Here is a 21832-nt window from a genome sequence, read left to right on the forward strand (position 1 = left end):
TGCAACCTTTTCCCCCTTCACAACCTCCGCCAACCATAGTCGAGCAGCCACCGAAAAACAGAGAAAACCGCAACCACCACTACCCAGAACACGCCAACCTCCACCAACCCGTCGCACCCACTCCATCCCGGAAAACCAGTCGTGTCGCCACCCTTCTCTCTCATTCTCTTGGTGTCGCACCTCCCTGCTCAGGAACCCAGCCGTGTCGCCGTCCACTTCCAGTCACCCTGCCAACCACCGTGCCTTGCAGCCCCTCTCGATAATTTTTTTTCCCTCCGTCCGCCATTCTCTCTCTCTCTCTCTCTCTATTATTTTCGGTCTAACAGTTTTCTCTCTCTAAACTCTCTCTTCCTCACTCGGCGTCGCACCACTCTGCCAGAAGATCCAGTCACGCCGTCGACCACTTCCGGCCGCCCAGAATCAATGAATCGTGCCGTTGCCCTTGTTAAGCCCTCTGTTTTTACTCTTGCACGGCCTTCTTCTTGATTTATCCGTGTGTCTTGGCTTAGGTTTTAAGGATCCTTGTTTCACAACAGGCCAATGGGCCCTACGTATGCAGCGCTTAATGTTTTCAGTGGGCTTATGTTTTTATAGGTTAGGTTGTAGCTCTATATTTTTAAATGGTCTTTAAATGGATTGCTATTTATCTAATGATATTTAACTGGACTTATATTTTATCTAACGATCTTTAAATGGACTTGTATTTTAAATTGGGTTTGATCTTATTTTAATTCAACAACAGTTTTACTAATTTTATTGGGCTTAATATCTTAAAAGTCAGTTTTCTTAAATAAATATATTAGTCAAATGCTCATTTTTATAAGAAAGTATTTAAAGAATTTGAAATATATTTTAAAATATACTATTGAGTCTAATATTTTAGTTAATATTGCTTTTGTCTATTTAGTAGGATGTTTAATAAAATTATTATATTATACTTTAAATAGAAAAATTAAGGAATATATTATAAGTTTGGAATAATTATGTTAAGAAATGAAACATATTTTTAGAATTGGGGTTTTTATGACTTATTTTAAAGTAGTCCAAGTACTCTACTAAGTTATAATATGTTATTAGTATGTAAGTAATTTAAATACCCAGATTTATTGATTATGGTGTTAAACAAAAGATTTATTTAACTACTTTTTAGATTGTAAATTTAATTTAGTAGGATATTAGTAAATATTGTTCCCAAGCAGATTTAGTGATAGTTATTATTGTGTATAGATTTCGAGTTACGAAGTGATATTCAAGAAGAAACGCAGCGAGATAAGTAATTTGATCATAAATTATGATCATCATAGTTCAGTTTATATATAAGTATTATTCAAGCCAGTTCATTGACAACCATTATTTATGTACCACTCATGTCATATGCAATCATGTCATCCAGCATAGCATACGATCATGTCATTCCGCATCATGTTCAAATTCAGAAATTATAATTATGTATGTATTATGTCATGCATCTCATGTGTATAAGACACGTAAGCTATCTTAAGTTTAAGTATAAGATAAGATCAGATCAATTAATCAGATGACCATTCAGATGCATGGTACTAATGCAATTCAGTTTCAGAGTGGATGTGCAAGCCACAGACTCAAGCGTGGTCCACCATAATATGCCAGAATACTATCAGCGACTCCCCTTTGTGGCCGCGGGACGTGGGGCCGGTGCACAACCTCGCACACATGGTTAAGTGTGTTGGCCAGTCAGATAAATCAGATCAATTAGTCAGATCAGTCAGTTAATTCAGTTAAAGCAGTCATGCATAGTATAAACATCAGTATGAACAGTCATGAATTTAAACTCTCAGCATGAAATTTTTATAAAAACCTTATGTTTATTATGTTTACGTTGTGATGAATTTCTTGCTGAGTCTTCGACTCATTTTAGTTTATTTTCATATTTTTAACCACCTAGGTGAGGATGATGAATATGAGCAGGCAAACCAGGAATAGAAGGAGCAGTTAATTTTAGTTTCAGACTTTTTAAAATAAAATTTACTTTTTTGACATGAATTTATTCAGTTTATTCATTTAATGTTTTTGGAAGACATTTTATTAGACATTTTTCTACAAAACAAATTTCTAATTTCATTTATGAAATATGAGATCTCTTGTCGGATTTATTTTTATAAAAAATACGTGACACTCCTAACATATAGGAATGGGTGTTACAAAAGGGTACAACCATTGGTAAACCAATGGTAACCCAAAGGTCACAACCTTAAGAAGTAACACAACCTTTTGACTAAATCAAAAGGTTGTCTCTTGACACTTTACTAGTCACATACAACATTTTGACTAAATCAAAAGGTTGTGTTTATTGACACTTCCTTAAACATCACCCCTCATGAAAACCATCACCATGTTAGAGGGTGTCATTTCAAGGGGTATACCGTTTGGTGATCACACAATTTAGAATAATATTGCGGATCCCTTTTATTTGCATACTGGAGACTTTGCGTGCGTTTACTCACAGTTAGGGGTAAGAAAAAATCGAAAAATCGGTTGAATCAGACCGGACCGAATTGGTAAATTTGGTTCGGTTTGCAATTAGTCAGGTGCGGTATCAATTTTTAAAAACAAAAACCGGTGTGGTATCGGTTTTCATATTTTGAAAACCGGTTTAAACCGAACCGGACTGGACCTGTACATATATATTTTTAATTTTTTATATTATATAGGATTTTTATATTATTATTATATATATTATATGCTACATTTCTAATTAATATAACATGAAATTCTAATCTTATTATTCAATTCTATTAATTTTATAACATAAAATTAATGTACTAGTATAATTAAACATTAATTATACTATTTTAATTTTATTATTCAAGTTTATTAATCTCACTAATATGTTAGACATTATCTATATTATACTACTATAATTAAACATTAAAGAATTAGTAATTGTTAATAATAAATACTAAATTCTCAAAATTAAATTTAATATTTAAAAAATTATAATATTAAACATATATAATGTCACACTTGTAAATGGTAAACTGAAAAATCAGACCGGATCGGACCAAAATCGAAAAAACCGAAAGTTTCAATTTTTGTGATGAATCGGTCCGTATCGGTTCTTAAATTTTTAAAATTGGTATATACCGGTTTGGTTCTAAACTTTTTCTAAAACCAGACCGAACCGGACTAATTACACCCCTACTCACAGTACTTGAACAACAATATCTTAATTTCCTAATTAATTCGAGATGCATTATTAGTTATAGATTTGTGGTGACATTCATGAGCATATATAATGGGAGTGCAACGATATCCTTTTATCTTTTTTTTTTTAATTAATTATAATAAAAAGAAATTGATACATGATCAATATATATATATATATATATACGCATACCCACATTTTAAAGAATATTATATAATTCATGTCATGATTAAACTTTGCTTTGTTAACAACTCTTTTGAATTCAAGTCAAACAACCTCTGCAATTGATAAGGACGAAACTGATAATTAGGATTCATATCTCAAACCACGTAATTTGCACAACAATTCAGGATAGTATTTTGTTATTTAAATTCAAATGTACATATCCCATTTTCAAAGTTTTATCTTTTGTTTTAAATGGCTTGAAGCCTTGAATGCCATATCTCTGTAAACGATGTCTATAAATACAAGAGTTCAATCTTTTTTAGTTCCAATACACCAAATGCCATGAGAAAGCTGATTTTTCAAGAAGCTGAGGCAATAGTTTGTGACAGTTATGGGAAATACTTGGGCCTTCCTACTATAGTTGAAAAATCAAAATATAATGCTTTTCGAAGTATTAAGGAGAGGATATGGATGAAGATGCAAAATTGGAAGAATAAGTTACTATCAAAGGCTGGGAGGGAAGTGCTAATCAAGGCAGTACTGTAGGCAATTCCCACGTACACAATGAGTGTATTTCAACTACCAAAGAAGCCGAGCAGAGAGATTAAGGCTATGTTTGCAAGGTTCTGGTGGAGTCATAGCCAAAAAGATAAGGGAATTCACTGGAAGAGGTAAAAATGTTTAACAGGGCCATGTTGGCGAAACAAGGATGGAGAATGCTAAAAGAACCACAGGCATTAGCTGCCACAATTTAAAGGAAAAGTACTTTAAAAAGTCACAGATCCTAGAGGCCACATTGGGGAAATGCTCTTCTTTAATATGGAGAAGCATCTGGTTAGCTTTGGATGTGGTGAGGGAGGGTGTCTTGTGGAGAGTAGGGAATTGTAAGTCTATAAATATTTGGGGTCAGAAGTGGTTACCAATACCTACCACTCACTGTGTGCAATCCCACATTTGAATCCTTAATGTTGATTCTAAAGTCAGTGAGCCCATTGATGTACAAAGGAGGACATGGAGGGAGGAGCTAGAGACAGAAATATTTACTAAGGAGGAGGCTAATGTGATCTGTTCTATTCCCATGAGTCGTATAGGGGCAGCAGACAAGCTAATTTGGGGCCCATCAAAGAATGAGAAGTTTTCTATAAAAAGTGCTTACTATGTGGTGCAACACAGAAAAAAGATAGGTGAAGGTGGTCCATCTACAGAGGGGGTGGAAGCTGAAGAATGGAAGAAATTGTGGTCTCTCTAAATACCTGGAGCAGCTAAGCATTTTTTGTAGAAGGCTATTAATAACATTATGCCTTGAAAAGAAAATATGTGAAAGAGGAAGATCACTAGAGATCCAAAATGCCCTATATGCCAAATGGAAGCTGAAACTGTTATACATGCACTTTGGAGTTGCCCAGGAGTATCTTATGTGTGGGGAGAAAAAAACAGCCCTGTAAGCAAATGGCAATCATATGGCAGAGATTTTGAACAGTTGTGGATAGATATGTGTAAAAAATTATGAAAAGAAGAATTGGAAATAGTTGTGGTTATAATGAAGAATATATGGACAAGAAGAAATAAATGTCTTTGAAAATTAATTCACTGGCCCTAGTATGGTTGTACAGTTGGCTGTTATGGGGCTTGAAGACTAATATACAACAAGTAGAGAAAGGGTGGTATGGGAACGACCAGATGGGAGTAGATATAAAGTTAATTTGGATGGGGCCCTAGATCTGAAAGAACAAAAAATGGAGATGGGGATTGCAGTAAGAGACAAGAGTGGTGATATTTTAGCTGCATTGTGTTCTGCAAAAAGAGATGTAACTTTCATGGCTGAATGCAATACTCTGTGGAGAGCAATGGAGATGTGTGTTGAACTAAAATTCTCGTATGTAATATTTGAGGATGATGCAAAGGAAATCATTGAGGCTGTAAAATCTAAAGAGGAAGATGATTTATGGAAGGGGCAGGTCATAGAAGATATCAAGCAAAGGCGCAATGGTCAATTGAGTTTATCCATAGAGAAGGAAATATGGTGGCTCATCTGCTTGCAAAGATGGCACTGCAGAGGGATGAAGAGCTATGTTGGATGGAGGTAGGTCCAGATGAGATAAATCATTTAATAATTGTAAAGGATAAAGCATGTAATGTGATTGAAGAATGATGATAGTACAAGTTTGATTTAAAAAAAAAAAAATACAAGACCTCACATTCAGAAGAAGTAAAGACAGTTATTTACCAAACACATGAAACTTGTACCTCGCATTGGACATCCCTCTTTTAGAGTCGTCAGTCGAGTTCTTCATGTTAAGATATAAAATAAATAATAAAAATCTACTTCTTTCTATCAGTTTAAACTTTTGGAATAAGTGGTGATTTCACATGATTAGTCTTCTAATCTCTCCTACAAATAATTACCAAGTGTAATGCTTGCTTAAGTGCTAAAAGTAATTAAGCAATTATCTTTTTCTACGTAGGTGATCATTATCTCAAGACTTTGCTCCCTTAGAGTTGATTTATATTGCTGTATGTGGGTCCTGTCCTTTTAATTTCAATTTCTGCTTTTAAATATTTTGTCTCTTTTCTATATAGTTTTAGCCAATATTCTTGGTTACATCCAATATGTTGAATAAAGGCTGTTTTTGAAAAGATGCAAAAGCGATGTCTTACTTGTTTTTCAAAAATTTTAAAAATATGTTGAACGATTCTTCAACTCTAAAATAAAGGTTGTACAATCAGATTGGGATAGTGAATATCGTCCTTTTACATAAGTTATTTCAATCTATTACCATTGTGTACCGTGTTTCATGCCCTCCTATGCATCAACATCGGATTGCTATTAAAAGTAAACACCGTCACATTGTCAAGATCGGACTCCCTCTGCTATCTCAATCTATAGGATCTTTTACATCCAGCCATTTGGACTTGAGAACTGAAAAGCTTACAAAAAAGAGTGGAGGTTTTCTGTAAAGAATGGACTTCTAGTCTTTTGCCTTAGAACCTTATGGGGTGAGTCTAATGGAAAACACAAGCCCGTTTATATAGGCAAGACTAGAGACCCTTACTTATTACTCCTACAACTTTTTGGCTACTCTCGTTATTTTATCCATAAAAAAATAACAATGGTTAACCACTTTATTTATTAAGGACAATTATCTATGCTTGATAGATGAAGCGGACCACCTTAGGGAAGACAAATAGTTTTTTAGGGAAACCAAAAGTTTAACATTCTCCCACTAATTGGTTCACTTAATAGGTAAAATTGAAATGACCCAAAAATAATGCTCTCAATTCTGTCAACTGGTTGCATCTATATTTCACAAGATGTTGTTTTTGATGAAGTTTTCCCTTTTCATGAAACGTGCTCTCCAAAAGTGTCACTCTCTCCATCTTCTCCTAACACTACTATGCTTCCTCTATTTCATGTCACTGAATTTCATCATTTGACAGCATTTTCCTCAAGTGCTCGAGACAATACTTCAAAACAAGTTGGCACATCATCAACCTCTCAACCCGTGTTTGCCTTTCAGGTAAGCCAATTTCCTCACACCAATCAAATATCACTCCCGAAACACCCAATTGTCGTCAATAGATTTGATCTAAAGTGTCATTAGTTCTACATGTGTATTAGTGTCATCTCCCAAATGAAATGAGAAAGCAAAAATCATTTCACCTGATTCATATCTGAGTATCCCTAGCCTCCACATCTTGTCCTACCATGACCTTCAAAGGCATAACCATCTATATTAAATTTTAGCATTCCAAGAGGACACTGCCAAGAGATTAAAAAGGTCCCGTTTGGATTCAAAAAACGTTTCATCTCATCTCATCATTACAAATTTTTTTAATTTTCACACAAAATATAATAAACAATTCAACTTTTTCAAATACCAAAACAATAATAATATTAAAAAATAATATTTTAATAATATTTTTTTTTAACTTTTATCTTTAATCTAAAACCATCTTATCTCATCTATGAATTCATGCTAGAGTTTAAGCCTAATGCTTTTAAATAAATGAGGGCATCAAACGATAGAGAACCCGAGATGAATTTATCAACATATTCAGTTCTGCTTGCCAATGATGAATTTTGTTAATTATTGTAGAGCACACCGGTTCTTTCCCATTATGGTAATGGTAATTTCTTGTTAAAATATAAAATGCGCATGGGAGTGATGGATGCAAGAATGGCTTTTTGATCTTTTTTTTCATGAGAGGATGTGAATAGGTATGGTGAATAAAATATGTTTTAGCAACACAAGTCTATTTTCAACTGATATTATTTTTCCTTTCCACCCAGCTACCATATTTTTCACCTTTGTTAATAAAGTTTCAAACATATATAGCCATAGGAAGCTTCTTGTAATGCAGAGGAGAGGAGCAGTACCCAACTATGTCATTGGAAGAAATCCTCCCTGAATCAAGCAATGGCAGAGAAAGTAGCTCTCCTTCATCTGGATAGCTTGGGATGAACCAAAAACTTACTTTTTTGAGGGTTTATTAATTGGCTAGATGCTCTCTAGTAAGCTGTTAAGAAATCAAAAGAGATCATTTGTGAAAATTAGAATGTCGTCCGCAAATAGCAGACGAGCGACAGGTAAGCATGCATCCCTTGAAATCTTTATAGGGCGAAGTTTTTCCATTATTCAACAAATTAGAAATTTATCTCCTTAATGTTTCCGTACTTAAAATAAAAGGCAGAGGTGATAGTTGATCTCCTTGACATAGCCCTCTACTTGAAATGACTAAACCCTTTAGAGTACCATTTTAATGAAACTGAAAATTTTGGTTCTAAAGAAATGTTGTTGTACAAGAGTTATCCAATTATCTAAGAGGCCAAAAGCTTGAAGTACCAAATTTATGTGTCCAACTCATCTCATAAAATCGGTTCAATAAGAGAGGATTGCTCATTCTTTATAAACATGCTCAAGACCTTGTCCACATGCAATGTGAGATTATTCTTCAACACCCTCACTCATATGCAGACTAGTATTTTTCCTGGTCCTTGTCATGGGGTAAGTGGTGTGAGTCCCCATTCATCATGTGTCAGGTTCTGATACCATGAAAAAATTCATGGGCTTAACTCATCTCATAAAATCAATTCAACAAGAGATGATTGTTCATTCCTTATAAACATATCCAAGATCTTGTCCATAGATAATGTGAGATTATTTCTCAACAAAAAATAAGTATTTCCAATTCACCCTATCAAGCACTGTATCCATATCCATCTTGAGAAGCAGATTTCCACCCACAGATTTCTTTGAAATACTTATATGTCAAAACAATATTTTCAGTAATCTGTCTCCCACTGACAGAGGCGCCTTGGTTGATGGAGATGAGTTTAGGCAATAAAGCTGAAAGTCTCTTTGCAATAATCTTCGAAAAGATTTTGTAAGAGACTTGGTAAGTGTATAGGCCTAAATGAGGAAAAGTCCTTGGGGTCATCAATCTTTGGAATAAGAGTGATAATAAATTATTTACAGTAATCTGATAAATTTCCCCCATTAAAGAATTCAATAACAACTTTTAGAAGATCTTGACAAATGATAGACCAGTAGGATGTGTAGAAAGCAGCTGAAAGGACATCAGGTCCTCAAGCCAAATCTATGGGGATGGAAAATATTGTTTCCTTCAGTTCTTCTAGAGATGGATTGGCCATCAACGTTTTGTTAACTTCCAAAGTAACTACAGAGATATTGGCAAAGAAATCTTCAGAAAATCAACCCTTAATCAATTAGCTGTTTTTTGAAAAAAAATCCACAACCAACCTCCCATGAACGCCTTACAGATGAGATTTGAGTAAGATAACCACATCCATTGGAATTTAAATGAAGAATGACCAGCTCTTCCTCCAAGATATTCTGAATTAATATAGGGGAATGATCTGAACAAGTTCTGTCTAAATGTTTTAAAGAGAATGAGGGAAATTCTGATAACCAATTACTACTGACTAAGGCTTTATCCGATCTCTCCCAAATTCTCCTCTCCTCTTTATTGCTATACCATGTGACTTTTGAACCCACAAATGGCATATCCATTAAAGCACAGTTGTCAATAAAATGAGTGAAGTCCAATTTAGAAGCAAATGAAGCATGAACACCACCCAATTTTTCAACATCTTTTTTAGTGATATTGAAATCCCCCACAACCATCCAAGGCATAGTTGACCACTTTGAGATTAGTGTTCTCTATTAATCTCAGTTTTGGTTGGTCTATCCACTAAATTGACATTCAAAATGCTTTTCTCCCTAGTACTCTCACAAAAGGATGTATATATGTCTCAGCCATTGGGTTTTCAACACCCTCAATATCCCAGTCATATTTGCAAGCTTAAGAAAGCTTTATATGGCGTCAATCCGGGCTTGGTTCTCTCGTTTAAGAAACAAGTTTATTGATATTGGCTTCTCTAGCACCAGGTCTGATTCCTCTTTATTCATCTACAAATCGGATTCAGTCATCACTTATATTCTTATTTACGTTGATGATATATTCATTCCAAGTTCAATTTCTGCTGCTATTTCTCACTTGCTGAATGCTGCTGTCAAAGACTTGGGTCCTCTGTATTTCTTCTTTGGTATAGAAGCAATTTCATCCAATAAAGGTATACTTCTCTCTCGGCACTGTTATACACGATATTCTAAAAATGGACAAGTATGCTTGTAGCCAAACCTGTGTGTACACCTATGGTTACTACCACCAGCCTATCTGCCTTTGAAGGAGAAATTCTCGATGACCCAACTCTTATAGAAGCCTGATTGGTACTCTCCAATTTCTAATGATATTTCTCACTTGTTGAATGCTTTGAAGCATGACTTTTCAGTCAAAGACTTAGGTCCTATGCATTTTTCTTTGGTATAGAAGCAATTTCATCCAATAAAGGTATACTTCTCTCTCAACACTGTTATACACGATATTCTAAAAAAGGACAAGTATACTTCTCTCTCAACACTGTTATACACGATATTCTAAAAAAGGACAAGTATGCTCGTAGCCAAACCTTTGTGTATTCTCATGGCTATTACCACTAGTGTAATGTCCCTGTCCCAGATGGGTCGGACATTTACCAACCGTCACCTAAATCATATCTTATTGTATAAATATAATCTCCAATATCTCAATTACACATAGATCTCATTATTTTAACTCAACTATTCTAAATAATTAATTAGGAACACTACAAATTCTTAATATAAATGTCAATCTTTCAACATACCATGTCATCATAACACAACAAATTTATTGAATAAAATTCTTTAATAACCATGACATCATTTTGTGCTTAATCCACTATGCTCACATAGTCTTACCTATACTTTCTATTCTTGATCCTTAGCTGAAACATTCAAAATATCTGAAAATATTGTAGAGATAAGAGGTGAGTTATCAACAACTCAGCAATCAAATAACATATACTAGTATGTAAACATGAGCCTTTTCATAGAGTTCAGAATGCAGAAACAAAATATTTCAACTTCAATATACAGATCTCAAAAACTTGTTATCAAGATATCAAAGCGACATTTTAAACTATTCATATTAACCTTAGGCATAACATGACTGAACATTATCATCTTATTATATCACCATATCATATTAAAGACCATGTTTAACCCCATGATAGGGTTGTGCTTTCTCTGGTGGCCAAACCAAACAATACGAAAATGTGAATCTTCCACTTATTCATTCTCAGAGTCCCGAGTGTGCACACAAGAAAGACCATACAGAAAACTATTTTGTTTCTAAAGTGAGTGCTCTCATATAAGAGATATTAGCACCAACCATAGAATCAAAATCATCGTATCAGAACCAGAAATAGAATTAGAATAGAATCAAAATGTCATGCCAAAAGTTTTTCATATACCATATCATATTAAATAAAGTATTGAAAAGATTCATATCATTTTCACGTATCAAAATAGATTCAGAGCATCTTCATATAACAAGTACAAATTTTCAATTTTCATATTTGTTCTTTTTGCACAGTTCAAAAACAGAATGTTAAACTTTTTGCTCTGTCTACACCAGTCATGTCAGAAAATATTTTATCTTTTATACATATTTCATGAGTAATACAGAACACATAACTGTGGTTGTTTTCACATTTCTTTTTAAAACATATCATGCATATTTTTCACAAATCAACCTTAGATCATTTTCTTTTTATGCAAAGTTTAGCATAGAAACCCCGCTTACCTAGACCTTTTAACTTCTCTGAATTTTTCTCATTACCTTTCAAATATCAATCATTACCTTTCAAATAGTCACGTAACTTGTGTAAATTTTCAATTGAACACATATTTCGTAATTAAAACCTGAGATATAAAAATCTATATAATTTCCTTAATGTTTAAAAATTCTCGAAACCCTAAAATATTGTCACTCCCTATAATACCATGATATCCACTTATTTTCTCCCACTAATCAATTAAAATCTAAAATATTCTCTACCCCAACATCTGTTTCTCTTGATTTTTATCATAGGAAATAATCATAAATATTAAATTCTATGGTTAACGCTGACTTGGAAAGGGGTATTTTTGTAAGAGAAATACTTTAGTTACAAAAAGATTACACAAAAGTAAACCCACAAATTGATGTAGTTTCATGCAGTACGTCAGATTGTAAAGTTACTTTTATTGTAAAATAGATTTAACGGATCACATAAAACCATATTAGTTTGTATGTTTATTTTTGTGTACTCTCTTTGTATATGAAACTCTTTTCTTTTTTTAAATCTTGTCTTAAACACATCACTGGTTATTTCACATACAAGTATTACATTATAAAATGGAGGTTAGCCTTACCGAGGACAATGGAGCTTTGGTCGTGTGCTTCCGGCAATGGTGAGTAGTAACTAGAGGTGTGGGCGTGATGGTGGTTCACAGTGGTTAAAGACTTGGTACTAGGTGCTAACTAGGGAGAGTTGGGAGAGAGAACATCTTGAGGGAGAGAGATTTGATGTCGGGAGGAGTAGAGAAGAGTTACTGGTGCCGCCATGGTGCAAGGGAGTGGTCGAATAGGGTGGGGATTTCGGTTTGGATGGAGCTGGGGATGTAGGAGGATTTGAGTCAGATGATGCTGAGTTATCAGATTGTACGTTGAATGCGTTGAAATACCTTGAGGTGGTAGATCAGTGCAAATATGATAGGAAATCATGATCTTTCCTTGATTGGGATAGCTTTGAGCACGTTTTGGTATTTTGGCCATAACTTTGGCTACAAGTATTAGAATAGCACATATGACCCCAATTCGAAAAGTTCTTTTCGGCGTGCACATCGTGGTCACCCAACTATGCTCGATGTGCATCATTTTCGAGGCCAAAATCTACTATTTTTCCCTCTAAATCCTTATTTTTAGTTTTTTTTACATTTTATGGTAATATTTCATTTATTGTTTAGGAAGTGATCCTAAACCCCATTTGGGCCAGATTTTTGACAAATTACTTCTTTTATTATGTATTTATTTTTGGTGTCATTATTGGGATTTTGCTATTTTTGGTAAAATTATGATATGGTCGATTTTCAGCTATTACAACTCAACTTGTGGGTTGATTTAATCATTCTTGGATTTTGACAATTTAGTCATGCCTTAACTCTCATGACCGATGATAGAAACATTTGCATGGTGAAGAGAAGAAAAGCAGTCATCAAGGTGGAGAGTGATAGAGTTGAACTACTTGCACTTTAGAAGAAAAAATGGGTATGGAAATTATAAAATTATATATTGCTGGCGTAACTGCAATGCTACAAGACTATTTCCATAATTTTTGAAAGGAAATTAAGTATATATAAGTAGACTAACAATAGTTTAATATGTGTAAACATCACAGTATTACTATCATAGATAATTAAGTATAGAAATGAATTAGGTAATACTATTGAAATAAGTCTAGTATAGAAATTTGGAATGAGAGCATTTTATTTGGTGTTCTTTTCTTCGAGCACAATTTCTTTTATTGTTGTTGGGTTTCTTTTCTTGTTGGAAGGAGAACTTAGAAAAGGTTGGTTGTTGTTGTATTTGGGAAGAAATAACATTATTGATGTTGATTGTGTTTCAATTGTTTGTTATTGGATAATTTGGATGATGGATGATAGGTTGATTGGATAATTTGGGAGGGTGATTGTGTTTCAGCACAACTTGGAATGGGAAGAAGCCCTGAATATTTGGTTTTTTTGTTGTTGAATGAGAAAATGTAATTGATTTTAATTTGTATTGTTGGTTGTTGTAGTTGGGAACAAGTAACAATATTTGGTGGCTGACTGTGTTTAAGTAGTTTTGGTTATGTAACTTATGTTTTAGTTTTGGCTTGTAAGTTGTCGAAAATCAATTAGGGTGCTACCCGCCCCATACGGGGCGGGGTAGCCCCCACCCCACCCCCCGCCCCCGGAGTGCGGGGGCGGGGGACCCCGTCCGGTTGACGGGGTGCGGGTGGAGGGGGTACTCCGTCCGCACCCCCGCAGCAGTACTGGGCCTAAGGCCCAGAAGCGGTTTCTGGGCCTTTTTTTGGCCCAGAAAACGCTGTAATGGGCCAAAAATGGCCCAGAAACAGCTTCTGGGCCATTTTCGGCCCATAAAAATATATTTTGCATTTTTTTAAAAAGAAGAGTTAAAAAAAAAAAAACACAATTTTATATAATTAAGACTAATGAAATACTACTATAGAGTATAGACTACAAGTTTACTACCTAATAAACTAATAAATAATAATAATAACTAAGCTATTACAAAAATAAAATGAAAAGTCTAACTATCTAAACAATTACAAATAAAAGTGTCCAAGGGACATTGTATCAACATTATAAAATTACAAATAAAATATATAATACATACATCTGATAGACTAATTCAAAATTCAAAAATCTACGAAATTAATAATCAAAAAAAAGATGCGAGCGGTTTGGGTCTTTGACTGTGACATTTGGGGCGGCCGGATGGGTAGTCTTGAGGCTTGAGCCTTGAGCACATGTTCATATAGCAGTGGAGGTAGACATCGTCTGAGTCGTCTCATGTGTTGCTACAACAATCAATACTAAAATTAATACTGATGAAATTGAAATGAATATAAATAAATACTGATGAAATTGAAATGAATATAAATAAATCAAAATAATAAAATAAAAACAATAATTACCAGATGGTCCAGATCCATACTGATCACCACCCTCTTCGTCAGTCTCTTTAAAATCTAACACATCCGGAACATAAATATCCTTTCCCATCGTCCAACTCTGTGTGCATATCAATGCCTCCACAGTTGTAGGAGACAATGAACTACGGAAATGATCTAATATGCGCCCTCCGGTACTAAAGGCAGACTCCGAGGCAACGGTGCTAATAGGGATGGCCAATATACAACGGGCAATCTCAGAAAGGATGAGATATTTCTTTGATGCTACCTTCCACCATCCTAAAATGTCAAAATCATCATCATCTTGAATAAGATCCGTTGACAAATAACTGTCTAACTCTGAAACCACCTCCGTAGATTGATGGACTAGTGTGGGATTATGTGCGAGGGTTTTCGTCCATGCCAATCTACGCTTCTTTGTTGCCCCGGTGTCTGGAGGAGGTGTTGGGATATGTGTAGGTGTAGTAGATGTAGTATCACCCTTAATTGCATTAAACTCATCATAAAATCTATGAAGGGTATCGCGGGCCATCTCACCAATAAGATCAGTCCAAGCCTGATCATACGCAAGTCCCAAACCATATAACATGCCAGAAATTTTTAGACGGGGATCAAGAATAGTAGCCACATATAACAAAATATTGAGTCTAGTCAAATCTCCCCAATACTTGTCAAATTTGACCTTCATGGTCAATGCCATCCCCCTCATCCTTAGATTGGAACCCCTACACATGTCGTTTAATTCTTCTTTCACCCTACATATTTGTTGACAAAATTCATAGCATGTAGGGTGCAAAGAAGCAGATAACTTTAACGTGACTTCATAAAACAGCCCAAGAAAATCAACAAATGTAGCAACTACCTCCCAATCATCATCATTAGGCAATCCTAAACTCCCGTGCTCATCAAAGTATTTGACATATTGAATGTCTTCATCACCCAATAATTGAAAGGCTTTTTTATATTCTTGGGCCGCCTCCAACATCAAGAAGGTTGAGTTCCATCTGGTGGGAACATCAGTACAAAGACCCCTCTTTGATGTTATGCCCACACTCTTCGCAGCAATTTTGAATTTCTCCAATCTAGAAGGAGAAGACCTCACAAATTTCACAGCCAATCTAACTCGTGCAACCGAGTTATCAACATCTTTTAACCCCTCAGTCACAATTAGATTCAAGATATGTGCAGAACATCTAACATGCAAATATTCACCACCCAAGAATGTCTTATTTGCCTCTTTAAGATAAGTCTTCAGATATCCCAAGGCGACATCATTAGACGAGGCATTGTCAACCGAAACTGTCAAAACCCTACTCAACCCCCACTCCTTGATTGAGGCCTCTAAGGCCTTCCCAATTGTCTCACCCTTGTGATCAGTTATTTGACAAAACTTGATAATCTTTTTATGGAGAATCCAGTCAGAATCAATGAAATGGACAGTCAAAGACATATAATTAAAATTTTGGACTGAAGTCCAAGTATCGGTAGTGAGACAAACTACCAAACCCGCCAATTGGCCCCTCAAAACATCTTTATCTTTCCAGTACATCTTTTTAATATCCTTTGCCACAGTGTGGCGAGAAGGAAGCATAAATCTAGGTTCCAATTCTTGGACAAATTCTTGGAACCCTCTCCCATCCACAAACTGAAAAGGTAGCTCGTCTATGACAACCATACGAGCTAACTTCCTTCTACACTCATCAACATTATACTTTGTGAACCCCTTCAATGTTGAACCCCCACTACTCCCATCCGCCATTTTTTTAGTCCAATTTCTAGTCTTGATTGACCCTTCTCCACTAAGGATCTTAATATTGGACTTTTCTTGTATTGTTCCTCTAAATGGGCCTTTAACTGGGATGTACCATGTTTCCTATAGTGACATTCATATATTTTCCCACAATAATTACATTTAGCTTGTGGGTTATTGGGGTCACCACCCTCTAGTTTGGTAAAATGAGACCAAACTACGGAAACAGGTTTCTTACTTTGTGTGGGCTTAGGGGCGGGGCAAGGTGTATTCCCACTCCCAGGGGTTGGAGTAGGGTTAGGTTGTGGGTCAGGGGTACTGGTAGGGGCAGGGGTACTGGTAGGGGTGGGAGAGCTATCAGTGAACTCTCTTTGAGAAGACATTCCTGATTCCACAACACAACAAAAAATAAAAAAATCAATCAACATACGACATAATTCCAAACATGCACTTATCAATCACGTACGACATAATTCCAAACATAAACCCCTAAATTGAGTTAGGAGTTTCAATTGAGTTAGGGGTTTCAATTGAAACCCCAAACTGAAATTGGGGTTTTCGGATTTGGGGTTTCGGATTGAAACCCCCTCAATTCTAGGGGATCAATCCGAAACCCCTCAACTTGAGGGGGTTTCAATTCAAACCCCTAAATTGAGTTAGGGGTTTCAATTGAAACCCCAAACTGAAATTGGGGTTTCGGATTGAAACCCCCTCAATTTTAGGGGTTCAATCCGAAACCCCTAAACTTGAGGGGGGTTTCAATTGAAACCCCTAAATAATTTAGGGGTTTCAATTGAAACCCCAAACTGAAATTGGGGTTTCAATCCGAAACCCCAAACTGAAATTGGGGTTTCGGATTGAAACCCCTTCAATTTTAGGGGTTCAATCCGAAACCCCTAAACTTGAGGGGGGTTTCAATTGAAACCCCTAAATTGAGTTAGGGGTTTCAATTGAAACCCCAAAATTGAAAATTAAGGGGTTTCAATTGAAACCCCTAACTCAATTTAGGGTTTCGGATTGAACCCCTAAATCAATTTAGGGGTTCAATCCGAAACCCTAAAATTTAGGGGTTTCGATTGAAACCCCTAAATTTGAAGCACAAATTTCGGATTGGAACCCTAAATTGATTTAGGGTTCCAATCTACAAACAAAAACAAACACACAAGTACAAAGAAACAGACGAATCAAACACACAATCAAAATTCTCCACAGCACACAAATTCACAAATTTCCCATCCTCCATCTCCGATTCAACCCAACCTTCCTCCAATCTCCAATCCAAAATCAAAAAAAAAAAAAGAATGGGTTTCGGATTTTACCTTTGAGTGGCGGCGAAATCCCAGTGAGAGACGGAGACGGAGAAGTGGCAGCGGTGGTGCTGCTCGTGCGAGACGGAGATTCGACTGAGAGAGAGAGCGGCTTGTGGATGCGAGTGCGAGACTCAGTCAGAGAGTGAGAACGTGAGAGATCGGCGAGGCCGCGAGAGACTCAGAGACAGAGAGTGAGAACGGGGAGTGAGAGAGGAGAGAGTTCGAGAAGCGGAGGAGAATGTAGACGCGGGGAAGGGGGGGGACCTTAACTAATAGTGAAACGGCGCCGTTTCACTATTAGTTGAGAGGCGGCACTTACCAGACGGACCTAAGTGAAACGGCACCGTTTTGTCTATAACAAAACGGCACCGTTTCACTCTACTTATTTGTTTTTTTTATATATATATATATATAATTTTAATTATATTATATACATATATATATAACTCAAGCGGGGCGGGGCCTCGGCCCATCCGCCCCCCGCCTCCGCATCTTCCATGGGGTGCGGGCGGGGCCCCCCGCACCCTGCTTTAGCTGGCCGGATCCCCCGCCCCGCATGTGCGGGCGCGGGGCGAACGGGGCGGGTCAGCGGGGAACGGGGCCCCGCTGCCCACCCCTAAAATCAATCGTGATTAGTTTTAGTTTTTGTTATATTTTTTTAACTTGTAGTGAATGATTTAGTTTTGCAGTTTTAATTATGTTTTTAGAAAATTGAAATAAATCAGCCATAAACGATTTAGTTTTTGAAAAAATTAAAATTTGAAATCCCACAAAAAATTGACTAAATAGGAAGCTAAAAAAGGTCCAAAAAGCCCAATCTAACTCCAGCTGGATCGTGGCCTATACAAGTCAGAGTTGGAGTCAGACTTTGGGGATTCTGACTCCAACTTGGTCAATGCTCACCCCTCATTACAACATATTATAGTTTTTGTGACGGAAGAAACTGTTAAAAAAAAAAAAAAAAAAAAAAACCATCCAACACAACAACCGTCAATGAAGGTTTATTACCCAACGTTCAATTGAAGGTTTGAACATGATCAACTTTTGGTGATGGTTGATTTCCACCACAAAGTTATGCTCGAATGTACAAATAAATGTTCGCATCTTACTAAACTTCAAACGTATAAATCTACATTCAAGCATAACAACTGAAAGTCTGATCGTAAATATAGTATAATGGTTGAACATGAATTTAATAATGTTCGAATGTAGATTTGTGTTTGAACGTCAATAGTTCACATTCAAACATGAACTTAAAAATGTTTGAACGCCCATATCTTAAACGTTTGAACGTGAAGATTATAATCTTTTAATAAGAATTTGACAATATTAAAATATCATTAATTTTAATTTTTAAACTTATTATTTATATTATTTAAGGTAGAATAAAACATACTTTCATATTTGAACATACAAATGTTAATCCACCGGTAACAAATTTTAATTCAATAATAGGACAAAAGTTTTGTAATAATTAATAAAACTCATGTATATAAGACCATAAAAATCAAGGTTTTGAATCGTTTCGTAACGGCCGGTACGGTTGAAATTTTTCGTATCGGCAGTTCGGCCGGTACAAAGACTATATACATTTCGTACCGGCCAAAATACCGGCCGGTACTGGCCTAAATTTCGGCCTGTACCGGCCTCAATTTCGGCCGGTACTGGCCGATATTTCGGCCAGTGTTTTTTTTTTTCATTTTTTCAAACTATAAGTTTATTTTTTAACCCTCAATTCAGACTAGACTATTTATAATTTATGTATATATATATGTATTTATATATAATTTATTTATATATAGACTATAATTTTGAAATATAATTTTGAAATATAATTTATTTATATATCGATCATTCCGAAATGTTATCCCGAAATGCTATTCCGAAACGGTACCGGTACCGAAATATTTCGTTCCAGTGCCTTGACCGGTACAACGTCCGGTACGGTATTCAAAACATTGATAAAAATACACAAAATGTACAATATTAATCATCAAAATAAAATAAATAAATAAACATGATGATTGTTTAAACATTGGAACCAAATAAATACAAAATAATAAAATTTATTTTTTAATTAGGTGGATGCAGAGAGACATGTTATACATTAATGTAGATTTTATATTAATTTTTATAATTCAGATTTAATTATATATATATATATATATATATATATATTCTTGAACCATCCATCAGATTTTGTACCAATATTAATATTCATGCCCTTATGCCCTAAAATGTTTCTTTCCTCATGTCTATACATACATCGCAAGATCAGGATATTCGATCGTCTAGAAATATGATGACATAGAACCACATGATGAGTAAATAGTACTTTGGATTATACTTTGACCAGTGAAGATCATAATTAAGCTCGGATTACCAGCTGCTTGCGTGATATATATGAGGTCGAAGAAGTTTATTAATTATTATATATTATGGCAGTAATTTTATTCCCTTATTTTTTTCCCCTTCAAATTCCACCTCGTACGGCAAGAAGCATGCATTATTAATTAATGAGCAATGCTAATGTACAGTTTTCATTGTAGAGATTACAATGCAAATCTAAGTAATTTTATCTTTAAATTATTTTGAAATTATAAAAATATCTCTATTAAAATGATGTTTTTTATCATTTAATATAAGGCCTGCACATACAGTCTTTAAGTAAGGACTGTAAATAAAATTTCTCTTAATTAATTGCATCCTCCCCCAATCTTTCTTTCTCTTTCCTCTATTTTACAACTCGTGCGTCTTCTTCTCTTTGGTTGCATGCATGCTGCATGCTTTCCATAATCGTAATTGATTTGATCTAGATTGTTTGTTTGGAATTCACTAAGTTTGAGTATTTAATCTCGATTAAGTAGTTGCATGTGTTGATCGTTTTTCACTCACGGAGACGTTTGTGAGTAGGAATCTATCACTTAAGAGTCTTTTAAGTGGTCTATCACTCTTTCATCACGTTTATAACTGATCCCATGAAAATAGGATCACATGGGACACATAAACACCGAAATTTGATGGAGACTTCGGCTATAAATACAGTGTTTGGTCCCCAGACTCACTCACTCAATTCCTTTCGGTATTACACCATCTAAATAGAGTGGAGAAGAGTTTGGAAGAGCCAACCACAGTGAAAAACGCAGCTTAAATAATGAATAGCATCAATGGCTGGAGGTAATTTTTTTTGGCATTAAAACCTTTCAATTCCCATTTCTAAAGTGTTATTCTGCATTAGAGAATTGTATTTAGTCTAACAGATGGTATCAGAGCCATAAAAACCTCTGCATTGATGTTTAAAATCAAAACTCAGTTACTCTCTGTTTTTTGGCCGAATTTGAAAAAAAAAAATTTGAATTTTGTTTTTGGAACATTTTTTAATTGAAAGAAGTTTAGAAATCATAAAGAAATAATTTTTCTAAATTTTTTGTGATTAAAAACATGTTTTTGGACGTGAAAATGGCTGAAAAATCGCAAGTCTGCGTGCGGTCTGGAGGTTGAAGACGACCAAAACGACATGTCGTTTTCAGCCTTACTGAAAATGACACGTCATTTAGGGAGGGAGTCGGTCCTTCAGTATTACTAAACGACATGTCGTTTTTGGTTTGATGAAAATGACACATCATTTACGCAGCAAATTATTTCATACTGTAATGCTAAACGACACGTCGTTTACCTAGGGATTTTGTATCCCGTATAATGATAAACGACACGTCGTTTTCAATTTAATGAAAACGATATTTCGTTTTGTTTCGAAGCCTTTATCCAGTATAATGACAAACGACACATCGTTTTCAATTTGATAAAAACGACATGTTTTATTTGGAAGTCGTTTATCCAGTATGAAGATAAACGACATGTCATTTTTAATTTTAATAAAAACGACATGTCGTTTATAGCGCTTTGTGTTTTTAAACGATGAGGAAAACGACACGTCATTTTTTCCTTCTAGGAAAACGACATGTCGTTTATATGGGACGGTTTAAAAAAAATTATTATTATTATTTTTCTATTTTTTAATGGCTTGAAAAGTGGGTTTTTGGGCCTATGCCATTTGTGCTTATAATTTTTTATTTAATTTAATTATATGCAATGTGGATAATTGTAGTGTAAATTTGTTTATTATGCTCATATTTTTAGTTTACATGAATTGATTAATTTTGCTTTATACATGCAATTTTTGATGAGTATATAGTTTAAAGCATGAAATTAAATGTTATGCATAATATTATAGTTTTGATTGTGCAATATTTATGCTTATATTATGAATATTTTGTGCATAATTATAACATGTGAGTATT

The sequence above is a fragment of the Juglans regia genome, chromosome 2, assembly GCF_001411555.2.
Source record: "Juglans regia cultivar Chandler chromosome 2, Walnut 2.0, whole genome shotgun sequence".
NCBI lineage: Eukaryota > Viridiplantae > Streptophyta > Magnoliopsida > Fagales > Juglandaceae > Juglans > Juglans regia.